The sequence below is a fragment of the Pseudochaenichthys georgianus genome, chromosome 1 (assembly GCF_902827115.2).
Source record: "Pseudochaenichthys georgianus chromosome 1, fPseGeo1.2, whole genome shotgun sequence".
Lineage (NCBI taxonomy): Eukaryota > Metazoa > Chordata > Actinopteri > Perciformes > Channichthyidae > Pseudochaenichthys > Pseudochaenichthys georgianus.
In genome coordinates, this window is record NC_047503.1 from 3105820 (window position 1) to 3121108 (window position 15289).

The 15289-nt window shown below is 41.0% G+C and overlaps 1 long non-coding RNA gene across 3 annotated transcripts; it reads left to right on the forward strand.

The window, feature by feature from the left end:
• Positions 1-9464: 9464 nt before the first annotated feature.
• On the forward strand, positions 9465-12809 carry LOC139434376 (uncharacterized). Of its 3 annotated transcripts, none has more exons than XR_011643726.1 (4): positions 9465-9709; positions 10382-10460; positions 10554-10665; positions 12554-12809. It is a non-coding gene; the product is annotated as an uncharacterized lncRNA (long non-coding RNA). The 3 variants fall into 3 exon arrangements; XR_011643723.1 differs by lacking the exon at positions 12554-12809 and adding an exon at positions 10955-11158; XR_011643724.1 differs by lacking the exon at positions 12554-12809 and adding an exon at positions 10955-11156 and having other exon boundaries at positions 10557-10665.
• The last annotated feature ends 2480 nt before the right edge of the window (positions 12810-15289 follow it).

Consider the following 15289-nt stretch of genomic DNA (forward strand, 5'->3'; position numbering starts at 1 on the left):
ACAGTATTAAACTGTGTATAGCCCTGGAGGTTTAGGCGATAGAAAACAAATTGGTGTGTACAAATGTAAAACATGTAATTACTAAATGGGTGAAAATTGCTTGTATCCATAATGGGCAGCATTAATATACCCACTAGGGCTGTCAGTCGATTAAAATATTTAATCGCAATTAATCGCATGATTGTCCATAGTTAATCGCACATTTGTTTATCTGTTCTAAATGTACCTTAAAGGAATATTTTTCAAGTTTTTAATACTCTTTTCAACATATGAGTGGACGAATATGCTTTATGCAAATGTGTATCATTTGAACAATGACAAATATTCTCATGAATATTAAACACAACAACCTCTGAACATTACAAATATTCGCCTCAATTCAACCTGGAACCTCTCTCATACAATAATACAATACTGTGTGTGTGTGTGTGTGTGTGTGTGTGTGTGTGTGTGTGTGTGTGTGTGTGTGTGTGTGTGTGTGTGTGTGTGTGTGTGTGTGTGTGTGTGTGTGTGTGTGTGTGTGTGTGTGTGTGTGTGTGTGTGTGTGTGTGTGTGTGTGTGTGTGTGTGTGTGTGTGTGTGTGTGTGTGTGTGTGTGTGATGGATCGTTGGAGCAATGTGCAACTCAAGGCATAGGCTCGAACGGGAGCTGCCTGGACGCTGCAATCATGTTGCGCGCACTATCCGTGCTGAGTGTGCTGACTTTTCGTACAATGTCTCACTGTCTGGCTTCCTGCATAAAGTCAAGTGCTCGGCGCAGTTGTCGGCGAAATGTCGCTCCTCTGTTTTCATTTAAATAGCTCCTTATATCCGTTAGCAGAGCTAGCTAGCACCAGATGCTAACAACAACAATACATGTACTGTAAGGTCGCTTGCGCCACACATACACACAGCCTCCCGGTCCTCCCGATGGCCAGTCGGTGCCTGCCGGTGAGCGTGGAAGTGTGGTCTGCTGCAATCAGACAGCAGGAGCTTGTAGATGGTATTTTAAACTTGGTGCGCTCGGAAACTACGGTGTGGCCGAGGACAAAAAATACACATACGTTAATCGCGTTAAAATAATTAGTGGCGTTAATTTCTTTTTGCGTTAACAAGTTAACTTGACAGCCCTTATACCCACATGACAGCTCATTGTTACTTTGTAATTCTACTCCACTACAATTCAGAGGTTAACCTGGTATTTTTACTCCACTACATTTATTTGAGTTACTTTGCAGATTCTGATTAATTATGTGAAATATAAACAACCCTTAAAGCAGACTTTAGTTACACCTGAATACAATTCAGGGAAGGTGATTGTCAAGTGCCAACAATCAGGAGAGATGATAATTGGTGCTTGAGAAGACTAAACATGTATCTGCAGATCTCTATAAAGTATATTCATTACTCGTTATTCTCTACTAATAGTTAATTAAAGACTGTATATAATTGCTATTTTGCACATCCCTTTCAAGATTTCAAGATTTTCTAAGGTTTATTGACATATCATATACAACTACGGTGTAGTTATGCAATGAATGAACTTGAGTTGCAGGTTCCTCAACAGTGCATTACAAGACATCTATCAATATGTGTAAGATATACTAACTATGGATGGCATTAATTTGGCCTCCAGTGAGACTGTAAGGAATCTTGGTGTTATATTTGATCAGGATTTATCCTTTAACGCCCACATAAAATCAATTTCAAGGACCGCCTACTTCCATCTACGTAACATTGCAAAAATCAGGCATTTCTTGCCTCAAAACGATGCAGAGAAACTACTCCATGCATTCGTTACTTCTTGGCTGGATTATTGTAACTCTTTATTATCAGGGAGTACCAAGAAGTCAGTCAAGTCGCTTCAGCTGATTCAAAATGCTGCAGCTCGTGTACTAACCAGAGTTAGGAAAAGGGACCACATTACTCCTGTTCTGGCTGCCTTACACTGGCTCCCTATAGAACACAGGATAGAATTTAAAATTCTTCTTCTCGCCTACAAAGCCCTTAATAGGCAGGCGCCATCTTACCCTAAAGAACTCATTATACCCTACTGTCCTACTAGGGCATTGCGTTCCAAGAATGCAGGGTTGTTGGTTGTTCCTAGAGTCTCTAAAAGTACAATGGGAGCCAGAGCCTTTTCTTATCAAGCTCCACATTTGTGGAATCAGCTTCCAGTTTGTGTTCGGGCGGCAGACACCCTATCCGTTTTTTAAGAGTGCGCTTAAGACCTTCCTTTTTGATAAAGCTTATAGTTAGGGCTGATTAGATTCAGCCCCTAGTTTTGCTGATATACTGTAGGCTTAGTTTGTCGGGGGACATCTTACTTCTTCCTTCTCTCTGTCTATACCTGTGTACTCTCATGTTCCCATTAACCCAGCTTCCCCAAATGTCTTTTTGGTGTCTATATACGCCGGGATCCGGAGTCATGGATGATCCTGTTGCTGTGGTCCTGAGTCCTGGATCACAAGCCCTGGATCTTGAGTCGTGGCTGTGCCTGTGGTCCTGGATGGATATCCTCGTGGATTCATCTTCCTATTATACACACATGCATTTCCAAACATTTGGACTACCTATGTTGTAAATGTATTATCTTTTCAATTGTACGATGTGAGAGTCTAAGGACAGAGGGTGTCGTATTGTCATACTGATATTCTGTACAAACTGTGAAGTCCACTGAGACAAATGTAACATTTGTGATATTGGGCTATATAAATAAACATTGATTGTCATTGATTGATTGATTGATGTGTGTATACCTCCACCATTAAACTGTAATATTCTGCACATTTCTTATACTATCTACATAGATCTTATAAGAGTATAATACATATGTATAATATCAGTTAAAATAAGTGCTTCAACATAGTTAACATTGCAGGAAAGCAATATATTTACTTATATATATGTACTTTGTCAGGCTTAATATTTATCTCTAGATGCCACCAAAGCTTTGTTTCTTATTAGTTTGTCTGTTTTGCAAATCCTCCTACTAATATCTAATAATAAAAATAATAACATTCAATAACGTGCTTTTACCACTAGGTGTCCCTTTCTATCAGCTCTGCAATGGTTTTCGTATTTCCCACAATTAGAAGTTGCCAGTATTAAACTGTGTACACCCTGGAGGTTTAGGGGATATGAAACACAGTGGTGTTATCACATTTAAAACATATAATTAATAACTGGGTGAATTAATATACCCTCATGACACCTAAGGTCAGAAGAGCTTTATTTATGACATAAGACCAGCTGTTGTTCATTGATAAGCCTGAAACATGCACTTGTCAAGGTTCAGACGCACATTTTGCAAATATGGCAGAAGCTATCGATCATCTTAAGATAAGATATACTTTATTGATCCCAAGTTGGGAAATGTTTTTGTTATAGCCGCATGTACTACTTTGTTCTACTCCACTACAATTCAGAGGTTAACCTGGTATTTTTACTCCACTACTTTTATTTTAGTTACTTTGCAGATTCTGATTAATGTGAAATATAAACAACCCTTAAATCAGACTTTAGTTACACCTAAGTCAAATTCAGGGAAGGTGAATGTCAAGTGCCAGAATAAACTATGCAATATATTGGACGTTAAGTACTTTGTCAGACTTCATATTTATCTGTGGATAACCCCAACGTTTTTTTCTTATTCAAAAGAAGACCTTAACTTAAAGTATTCTTTAATGTTTAAATAAAGCCTTATTAGTTTGTCTGTTTTGCACATCTTCCTGTTAATATATTTGGACGTCCTGCACTAAACTGTTTTATTGTAGAGATCACTACAGTATCTTCTTGATCTTTTATATTCTATATTTCTATCATGCCTTCTACTTTCCCCCTATTGTGTATGGAGGCTACTCTTAATATTTAAATGTATTCAACAACAAAATTCAATAACGTGCTTTAACCACTAGGCGGTGCGGGTTAAAAAAACAGTGGTGTAGTTAATAAAACATAATAATATGACTATTCACTTTATTGTGAAATGAAAACAGAACGGTAAAGGAAGATACAGTTTAAGTCTCTCGATGTGAAGCTTATGCATTGTACCATGAACCTGCATAGACCTGTAACAGTCAACTGCATGAGGAGTTGGAAAGGTAGTTCCCTTAAGTAAGTCCCTTTCTATCAGCTGTGCGCCGTTATGGTGTAAATACAGACTATCTACCAATTGGATCAAATATAAAAGTCAGCCGAATTAGTGTTGATACTGCAAGGAGACGTATTGTGTGAAGAGAAATGTAAGATGTTGTTTAATTGCTGATATATTTATGATCCACGTCATGTATTCAGTTTTGGGGGCAGTTCTTCCTGCTTGTCTAGAGGTCTTCTCATCAGGGCTCTATAAATAGAGAACTACGGCAGATATGTAATATTCAATGCAGCCGAACCGTGTATTACAATGCCGTTATGTGATGACTTTCAAAGAGAAAAGCAAGCACACTCGGAATAAAGTATTTTTTTTTGTTTTTTTAAATTCGGATCTCACATTGCATAAACACCATATCCCAACGTGCATTACAGCTAAACGGGTGTATTTTGTTATATTAACATCAATTTAATACATTCATGTAGCCTTTGTTTTTTCTAAAAGAGGTGTCGACCAGCTGGGGCAACAAGAACATCGGCGAAATCGAGTGTGACTATTACAAAATAAATCATTATTATATTAATATTGACAATAACAACCGACTGTCTTGGTAGAGCATTTTCTTGGCATTTCCGGGATTTTCTCCACTGGTTGGGCCATGTTAACAATACTGTGTAACTGTCACGTTTGAAGGGACGAAATCGTGACATCTTCACGTCTCCCAGCATGGTAAATCGTCACATGTTCACGTCTTGCCGTGATACCGGGTTGCAACCGCACGCAAAACTCGGGCTCAGAACTCAATGGGAATGGTTAGCGTATCATATGCACGCAAAATCGGACTTCTGTGCATCTATTGCACGCATTTCCAATGTGTAAAGTCGGGTCATTTGTACGCAGATTGAAGAGAGTGGGTTGAATATGACATATGTTTTGGATTTGTGTATACGTTTGCTTACATTTTGGTAGAGCCCCCCCTGGGGAAAGATTCACCAGCCGCCACTGTTTTGATGACAGACAAACATAGAGGAAGCGTAGAAAAGTAATTGAGTTTAAAAAGTGGGACAGTTGTTGTGTGGGCTGTCCTGTACAGCAGATGGAAGGACCAGCAGGAGCGGGAGATATAATTAACCAGAATCAGGACCCACAGGGACGGAGAATGGGGCTGGTTATTTGATGGAAGTAGAGTCCACTAACATTAGCGCTAGCCCTGGAGCAGGTGAGCTACAGTAGCAGGTGTAGCAGTGTGGACAGGTAGGAAACCAGAGCATCTTTCAAAGTGGCAATCGGGTGTATAAAATGTGTCCAGGTGAAAGCCACAGACTCGTTAGGAAACTGTAGCAGTAGAAACGTTTGTCAGAAACAGAGAAAAACGAGATTTTCGGACAGAGAAGGGGCAAACAGGCAATGCCAGCGTCATCTCACATCCGACAAATGCGTATATAGTTTGCATTTTTGCCGTATAAATCATTACAATGTCTTTGTTTGTTTTTTAAGAATAAAACCAAAACCCAGCTCTTTTAAAAACCTTCATGCACTGTATCTCTTTCATTGGATATATTTCTAACGTATGGAACTGGAGGACATGAATGTAATCAACTTTGGAACAGTTGGCAGCTAATCTATACACAGTGCCCGGGAGTAAACAGGAACAATTCTGTACTTGTTCTTTTTGAAATGATACCATTGACCCTTAGGTTCCTAGACCATACTCTATGGACTAAGCTACTAGCACCCCATGAATGGCCTGCACTTCTCATAAAATATGACTTTCACTGTGAGATATCACTTAAATAAACATATATTCCATTAGAACATTTCCGTACTGCTTTGAACATTGTTATTCCCCAGTTAAAAAAATGTATATTCCTTTCCTCGCATCTTAGTCCCATCCACAGGAGAGGGGGTGAGGAAGAGGCACAGGGAGAGAGGAATCGAGCAGGATTTCAACAAAATGAGACATCCTTTCCATGGACTGTATCTGAGCAACACTTTTTTAAGTGAGGTAAATGAAATATGACATGTGTTGCAGCTGCATCAGCTGTCAGTGTCTGTGTGTTTCACCACTGAACTTCATGATCCCTGTCAGAGGAGCATACAGTGTTCATGACATGTTCAACATTTACTTTTAATTCAATTCTCAACCTGACATAATGTGAAAAGATACAGGTTTTATACATATTTTTTATAAAACACACAATTTAAATATAAGCATAATAGTTTTTTTTTATATTTTATCATGTAAAGCTCTAGAAATGTTTGTATGAAGCAACCAAATAAGGGGTGACAGATGTGTGATTGACTGTAAGATCCAACTTTGATGTTCATATTGGAACAGTTTTTTCCAAAACCCCAAACAAATGTTTACTCTGTAGCACTTTGAGTTTTGTTTACACAAATGAAAAGTGCGCTTATAAATCAAATTGATTATTATTATTACTTTTTCTCACATCTTTATTTGATATTGATTACAACTGTATTCAAGTTATATATGCCTAAACCCTGCACCTCATATGAGCTTCTGAATCTGCACCTTATCCAGAGATATTTCTTAAAACGTTTACATTTATGTACATAACTACAATAATGTTTGTCATGTGAATGTATTGACACCTCATGCACTTTACTACTATTTGCACTTTCTGGTCAGATGCGAGCTGCATTTTGCTGTACTCTGTGCAAGGACAGTAAAGTTGAATCTAATCTAATCTAAATATTGTGCCTATGATGGCAGCCACTACACTCTTTAGTCCACCGATAATATAAATCAGTCTATTGACTGGACTTCTGGGGTATGCTTCGACAGACAGACAGACAGACAGAGGCAGAGTGCAGAACTGCAACTTTTTCTACTTGAGATACCTCCATTACTTGATCTCTCCATTTCTCTCTATCGTTCTGCCAAAAGACACACACACACACACACACACACACACACACACACACACACACACACACACACACACACACACACACACACAGCCTCCTGTCACTTTCTGGTTCCTGCAGTTCATTGCCCGCCTTATGACAGTTGCTGACAAGTTGTACCGTGCCCCCTGCACACCCCTCCTGCATTGCCCATGACAGGTGTGTGTGTGTGTTGGAAAGCAGGATGTATAAAAGGCCAGACTATCTTCCACCCAAGATAATGTGTGTGCAGGAGATGTACACACACACACACACACACACACACACACACACACACACACACACACACACACACACACACACACACACACACACCTACCTTGCATATACCCTATACATGCCGTGTATGTTGTAATTGTGTGTCAAGTTGAGTATAGGCCAACTCTTCCGCCGCATTGCCCCCCCCCCCGCTGTTTCATTAGCCCTCTCGCCTGTCCCATCAAGTGAAAGTGTCACCCCCACCCCTCACTTGGTGTCACTCTATGCTAAATAGTGTTCCCTTGGAAGCCGTGGAAGCTGATATCACTGAGGCCTACTTTGGCTTCAGTCGAGTTCAGTTGGAAGTTGGGAATGTCAGCTGTGGAGAAGTAGCTGTGAACTGAACTGCGGGTTATGTTGGGCGAGCAATATATAACTAACATTCTCTGGATATAGAAGAGGTAAGAGCTGACGAAAAGTTCAAGTTCAAGATTCAAAGGCTTTAACCTGTTAAACCCCATGCCCCCGCCCGCGGGGGTAAAACACAACAATATTCACGAAACTGTGTCTCAGGGCTTCTTAACATTTAACACTCTATTAATGTCATAGGCCTACCCACTTAACGGGAAGAAACTGAGCTAACTGATAATATGAACCATGTTTACCTAAACAAAACACAACTCTAACGGCGGGCGTCTGAATTAGCACTAAGCAAAAGAGTGCTAACGCACTTAGCACATAACTCAAGGTAGCAATATTTTATACTTCCTCGTATCTGCACAAACTAGAAATCATATGGAAGCTGAGATTCCACAGATTCCAATGGTATAAGTATCATCACTGTGCGACCAGAACTTGCGGCAACGAAAGCCAGCAAAGTACTGCACTATAGTGCCGAGAGACGGGAGTCAGAGGCGGTGTGCCAAAGGACCAAGCTAGTCTTTTATTCCATATGAAAACAGCATGTAAACAAACTCAAGCCCGGGAAAACTGACCGGTCAAAACAGGAAGTCCTGTTAACTAAAATGTCCGTGCGGAACAATACCCCCATCCATGGTTCCGTGGGTGAATTATGTAAACCCACCACACAAGCCCCCCCAGAAAAAGACAACTTCACTTTACGGGCCAAATACGTCATACCTTTGCTGTTTTCTGATCAAAAGTTGTGTTCAATGGCATTAAAACGCTTATAAACGCTGCTGAAGGTTAATCCAATGTCTCTGTGTCACTTTGAAATGATTACTGATAATCCATCATAACATTTATGTCAATAAGAGTAGTTTTCATATATAGCTGCTATGAGAGCTACAAGAGTGTATGAGAGCTTCCGGTTTTGGGCATGCTCGCTGCGCATCACTCTCTTTCACCAATGGTAATGTTTAGATGGATTCAGGAACTCCCTCTCGATTCTATTCGCTCTAATGGTTCAAAAGTGGTGTCAATCATCAAAATCGACGTTTTTCTTTTCTAAACCTCTCCTTTTTTGGACGGACGCTATAATTTACATTGTTTTACTATGTTTAATCTGAATTTACTTTAAAATAAAAACTTTTCTACATCCAACTCACAGGTTTAGCATTGCTTTGAGAAAAAATATGAATTTATCCCTTTTTAGAGAGGTGAAGATAGTCAATTGTTCTGGGAATGTCATTTTCGAGCCTGATGCTGCGTTCACACCGGACGCGATGCGATATTTGGGGGCGGCACGATTACATATAAAGTCAATGCAGAAGCGCGGACAGACGCAAATTCGCTCCAACACGATTGAGGCGATTGAACGGTGCCGCGTCAAACGCGAGAGTTACATTTTTTCAACTCGAGCGTCAAATTCAAGTGACACATTCTCGCGGAAGCCAATCAGCGTTAATTCATGGTTTTTACTAACCATGTTAGTATGTTGTTACTTTGGCATCATTTAGAAACGTGTATTACAATTAAATCACGGTAAAATATGTTAAAGAGCTTACGAAATGCTTTTAGCACCTGTTAGTGGGCTTAGTATATGATAGAGGTTGCATTTGTATTGTGGAATGTGCCATATGATTTTTTTATTATTGATCTATTTTTAATAAATCACGATTATAACAGCATACACAAGTTGTCATTTAGTAACAATCGTTCGTTGCGCCGGAAACATCAACTTCGGCCATTTCCGGCGGTGACGTCATGAGTGGAACACAGCTGAGCTCAGTCCCGTTTGAATGCATTGAAGGGCCAAATATTACGACAAAGGATGCACAGCAATAAGACGCCAATAATAATTGGCAAGCGATATGTTGTATGGGGATGTGGGGCCGTCTCAACATCTGGTTATGGGATGTTTTTGTGGCCAAAAAATGATCAAATGTTGCGTATATGGACAAAACAAGTGCGTCGTACGAGGCGGACGTTTGCTAGACCAGGTAACCCGGGGTCGATGAAACCGACGATGTGTGGGGCAGCACATCAAGAGATCGTGTTTCGAACAATCAACAATGCCCGCTAAGGAGAGAGAGTAAACGCTTTCTCGAAGGTTGGTTTTGCTTTCTTACAACGTTACGTTAACTCAACCTTACGTTTGCCATGAGGCTATGTTACTTCCCTTAAGAGCTAGCTGTCTTAGCTAACAACAGTTAGCAGCTAACGTTTTCTGCAGTTTGTGTTTCCACTGAAAAACGTGATGTAGTTATTTAAGGGTAAGTTAACTAAACGTTATCTTACAAGTAGAGAAAGTTAAGTTGTGTTTAAAATCGTCAATGTAATGCACGTTAAAGGTTTTGTGTTGAGCATGAAGTTAGCTTTACTGTAGCTCACCAAAGGTTAGCATGTTAAACTGCACTTTCTGTGGCAGCTCGCTTAATACAAAGAGGGATTTTGTGCTTCATTGTAAACTTTTCTTACAAATGTGTGTTAATCTACCTGAAATTGTAGGGACAGTTTTTTTTTTCTACTCAACTATACAGACCATTGTTGAGGAGATGCAAAACATACTGTAAATGAGTTGGGTCTGACATATACTTTGAGTAATGTTACTTTGCTGCTAAAAAATGAAACATTATCAGATGAGGACATTACCAAAGTGTGTGAGTCTGTCAGGGGGTTTGATCTGTTCTTTGCATGTCGTACAGGGCCTGTACACACTGCTCTGGTATGAATTAAAAATATAATTGTAAAATGTATGTCTCTCGCTCTTGTCATCATTCAGGCTTTGCATTTGAACTCCTATGACTGGTTGCGGACTTGAAGGGAACGACTCCATGGCCTTCCTGACATCCAGGAAAAAGGTGAGATTCTAATCCATTTCAATGCCAACAGCCAGTCATTGTTTTTAACTTTTTTAATATGATTTTTTGGGGAATTTCTGTTTTATTGGATAGTAGAGATCTACTGGAACCTAACACCAGAGAGAGAGAGATAGAGGGAGGAGATGATATGCAGCAAAAGGCCGAGCCGGATGGTTGCTGCTCCGTGTGGAGCGTGTTCTATCAGGTAAAGCACTTTGGTACCCAGTTATTTATGGTATTGAGTTTGAATTTAGCCTTTGGAAGGTCATTTCCGAATTGTGCATTGTAAAGACTGAAAAAACATTTATTTGTCTCAACATTCCTGTAATAATTTGTTTTTTTATTGTTGATATTGTTTTGTTCTTTATTTTTGTTGTGAGAATCACTTTGCAATTGTGTAAGTGCTATATACATAATTATACTAATATTATTGTTGTTACCATCATTACCATTATTAAAAAAAATGTCTTTGTTTTCTTTATTTATCGCTGCAGAAAGGATCATGCCAGCCCACATCAAACACCTGATCAAGAACTTGTGAATCTTCAGGCAGAAAAGATGAAAACACCAGTTCAAAGTTCCAGTTTCCTGTACATGGAACCATGCCTGTCCTCTGTTCCACATGTCTTCAGTCAGTCCTGAGGCCTGTACTACGAAGCAGGATGTTCTCTTCGCGTCTAACTTCAGGGAAAACTCCGGCTTTCCGGTCCTACGAAGCTAGTTCTCTTTTTAGCGGGCTAGATCTCCATGGTAACTTATGCTGAACGGCTAAACTGCCCCGGAGCAGGTTAGGTTGCAGGCTAAGAGCTCAACTCAGTGAAAGCACCGCCTGCTGACCAATCAGAGCTCAGTGTGCGGAGTTTAAAGCGATCAAGTCATATTACAGGAGAAAGAAAATACAGAAAAGCTGCCGTTGCAGGAAAGACGGCCGGCAAAAATCACCGACTGTGTGAACGTGAACATTAATAGAATATCACCTCCATCTTCAGAGCAATCTGACTATTATAACATTAGCGTTAAGAAAGCTTACTTAAATATCTGCCACAACATAAGTAACCGGATCAGAGTAACATTAAGTACAGTCATATCATACAGTACATATCACTTCATAATGTATCATATATCTCCTTATCTGAGTCAGATGAGCCGTATCTGGCCGTGCAACACTCACAGTGTCACATACTGTATGCAGAAGTATTATTTTAAGCAACACATTAAGTTGAGGAAACACTCAAATGTAATTAAAGTCAGATCGTGTTTTAGACGGGGCAGTGATATCATGAACCTGTTGATGTACGCATTCAAACACTTGTTCTGTTACCAGCTGTATTCACCTTGCAGGTGCAGCTCTGTGGCTTTGATCCTGATCAAGTGTTTAAGTCATGGATGTTTAAAGTTTAACTTCTTCATATTTGACTAGTATTAAAGTTCACTTTTCATTCAGGAAGTATGACGCTGCGCTGTCAGTACGCTTCTCCATGTTTGTGATTGGTCGAATGCTCCAGATACCACCCCTTTCATGTGAACGCGCACCTAACTAGATAGGACACGGCTGGCTTGAGCGATCCACTTGATAACCCGCGTCGTAGGACCGTTTAGCGAGAGCGCGTATGTTTTGGATTAGGCCAACCGGCTAACTCAAACATATCCAGGTTAGGTTGAACCAGCTTCATAGTACAGGCCTCTGGACCCTATGACTCGGACACTAGTTCTACCAAGGCTTATTAGAGGTAAGAGTGGTAGGAGAGGAGTGGAGTTATCTTTGTATTTAGGCTGCAAGTCGACAAAGGTGATCAGATGCTAATAATGATCCGATTAATTTGATATTGATTGTCTGCCAATACCGAATCCTGATCCGATTCTTCTATTTCCCAGATAATACAGCTGCACCGTGTACACTAGCTCTATTTGTTTTTGCCATTGTAATTCACCATAAGCAATTGTTGACTGTAACGTCTAGACTCTATGCCAACCAACTGTAATTTGTAATGTATTATACTTTAACGGTTCTGGCAACCACAGCAGCCCAAATGTTAACGTAAATATTAAGTTTTCTTTTTACAGTGTACTTATATCTGTACATTTCTTTTCAGTTTGCTTCAAGAAGTGGCTTCAACAGACAGAAGTGCAGGCCAGATTGGGAAAGGCTGGACGCTACACAACGGGAAACATTATAGACATGAACAAGGAAAAACAACAAACACTTTCTTTGTTGCCTTGTTCTTATCATACATAGTGTTACGGTTTTTGTTACCATTTAAATATTGAATTCTATGTATTACTTTTATTTTAAATCAAATGCACCGGTTTTAGATAATATATTTATTTTGATGTGTAGGTTGATTTGCAGGTTGGTTGTTATTTGTATTGTTACTGTGTATTTTATTATATTAACTAGCTATTTATTAAATTAAAATGCTGTTATGAACACCATACAATGTCTTTATTTTGTAGATACCAGAATACATGACACAATGAATCTTTGTAATATATTTATGTTCTCTTGTTTAAATAATCATACCAGTATTTAATGTATGCTGGTCACCTGGAATCCTGGTAAGCTCCCAGCAGGGTATATTTAATACTATTATTAAACATAAGCTGGTGATAGATGGATGTTTAACCAGCCATCCTGGCCAGCTGAAGTGTCCAAAACCCTTCTCCAGCCAACCATTCCAGCCTAATATATACTGGCTGGTCAATTTACAACAGCCTGACCAGCTATATGTATCTAAACTGGTTATTTCAGCAGAGTCATTATTATTTATTTACTATTTTTGAGAATCTCTATGAATTTTAGTCAAATGTATATACCAGTCTCTGTTCTGTTGCCTGAGCCAAGTTTGCCTGCTACATTACGATGTATTATTATTGATTTACTATTTATTGAGAATCTCTATGAATTAAAGTCAAATGTAAACCAGTCTGTGTTCTGTTGCCGCATCGGATCTCCGCCAAATGAGTCTTGTCTGTCACTCGATTCTGTCTCCAGAGTCCGACATCAGCCACAGAGGTAGTGTATTATTCAACAGGTGTTCTACTCGTGACGTGCGTGACGTCACTAACCGGCGAAAGCTGTTTTGTTCGGAGCGGTCGTGTAACATCGGAAGTGAGCATGGAAAGTTGTAATAAACCACGATTTATAAATACTGCGGGCATATTGTCATGAATGACATGATTTCCCATTAATAATAGTATATATATTATCGTAATAAGAACAGTATTGTCCTTCATTTCGTAAGCTCTTTAATGTTGTTGTAGTTGTAGCTCCAGAGCCAGCTTGAATGATGCGAGGCAGCCGCGGTGAAACTCGAGCGTTTAGAGAGATTCTATGAGAGCAAAGCGAATATTCGCATCATGTCCGGTGTGAACGCACAAGGATAAGGCCTGAAAAACAGGCTCGGACTTAACTGGTTAACCTGCCCCCCTCTCACGGTTTCACCTACCTTTTCACGATGGTAGACAGGACGAGCCACTGGCCCGAGGCCGTTCCCTTCATCCGCACTTTCATCGGCACGTGGGTGGCACACGTCGGAACTCCATCTGACCTCTCCTCTGAACACGGCTCTCAGTTCACCTCGGAGCTTTGGAACGCTGTTGCTGAAGGTTTTGTGGTCAAGCTGCACTGCATCACCGCATATCACCCCCAGGCTAACGGCTTATGTGAGCGTTTCCACCGATCCATGAAGGCGGCCATGCGTGCTGGCTTTACAGACGGCAACTGGTAGATAAGCTCCCGTGAGTTATGCTCGGCCTCAGGTGCGCAAAGAAGACCTGCAATCCTCGTCGGCGGAGCTCGTGCCAGACGCTACGGGTCCCCGGGGAATTCATTCCGGCCGCCACTGTACCCTGGTCTGCGGCAGGGCAGCGCTCCTCCCTGCTTGAGACTGCCGGGACATTCACGCCTGTCCCCACGTTGCAGCACAGCAACCCAGCTTTCCGGGTGTCCCCCGGACTACGGTCGGCGGATTTTGTTTTCATTCGTCACAACGCCCACCGCAGCCCCCTTACGGCGGCCCGTTCAGGGTCATACGACACGGGACAAGAGCCTGGTGGTGGACGTTGGTGGCAGACCTGAGACTGTGTCCGTCGATAGGATTAAGACTGCTCATGTGGACGTTTCCAGGCCGTTGGAGTTGGCTCTGCCCCCAAGTCGGGGTCGTCCTCCCATGCCCCATCCCCCTGTGGGGATGCCCTCACCCTCGTTGGCGCCCTTGCCCTCGCCTGCGGCCCGCCCTCCTTGACCCCTGTGGTTCGTACGAGCTGGGGTCAGGTGGTCCTTCCTCCCGACGCGAAGATTTTGACGATGGGTGAATTCTGGGGAGGCTTGTGTGGTGGGTTTACATAATTCACCCACGGAACTATGGATGGGGGTATTGTTTTCGGAGGCTTATATCACCCTCCGATGGCCTTTACACAAACCACACAATAGGGTTAGTGGTTAACTAGGGATGCCCCGATCGCCAATTTCGGGGCCGATCGCCGATCGCCGGAATCAGTATCAGTATCACTTTAAATCTTCCATTTAAAGTGATGTTTAAACTCAGTTAATGGGGCTCATTCACTGGAGCTTCCACAAACAACAATCAACTTAATTATTACATTCAAATTATGTACATTATTCAAGTTAACATTCACTTTGGATAATAATAACACGGGAGAAATGAGCGGAAGCGCTCTCTCCCCCTCTCTCCCTCTCCTGACAGCCAGTCAGTATCTCATGCAGCTCACTGATCCAGTAATGAGTGACCCGACAGTGAAGAATAAATATATTTATAACTAGTTTAGCTTGTTCCAGAGGTAGATAAAATAGCTAAGTGTGTTAGGTC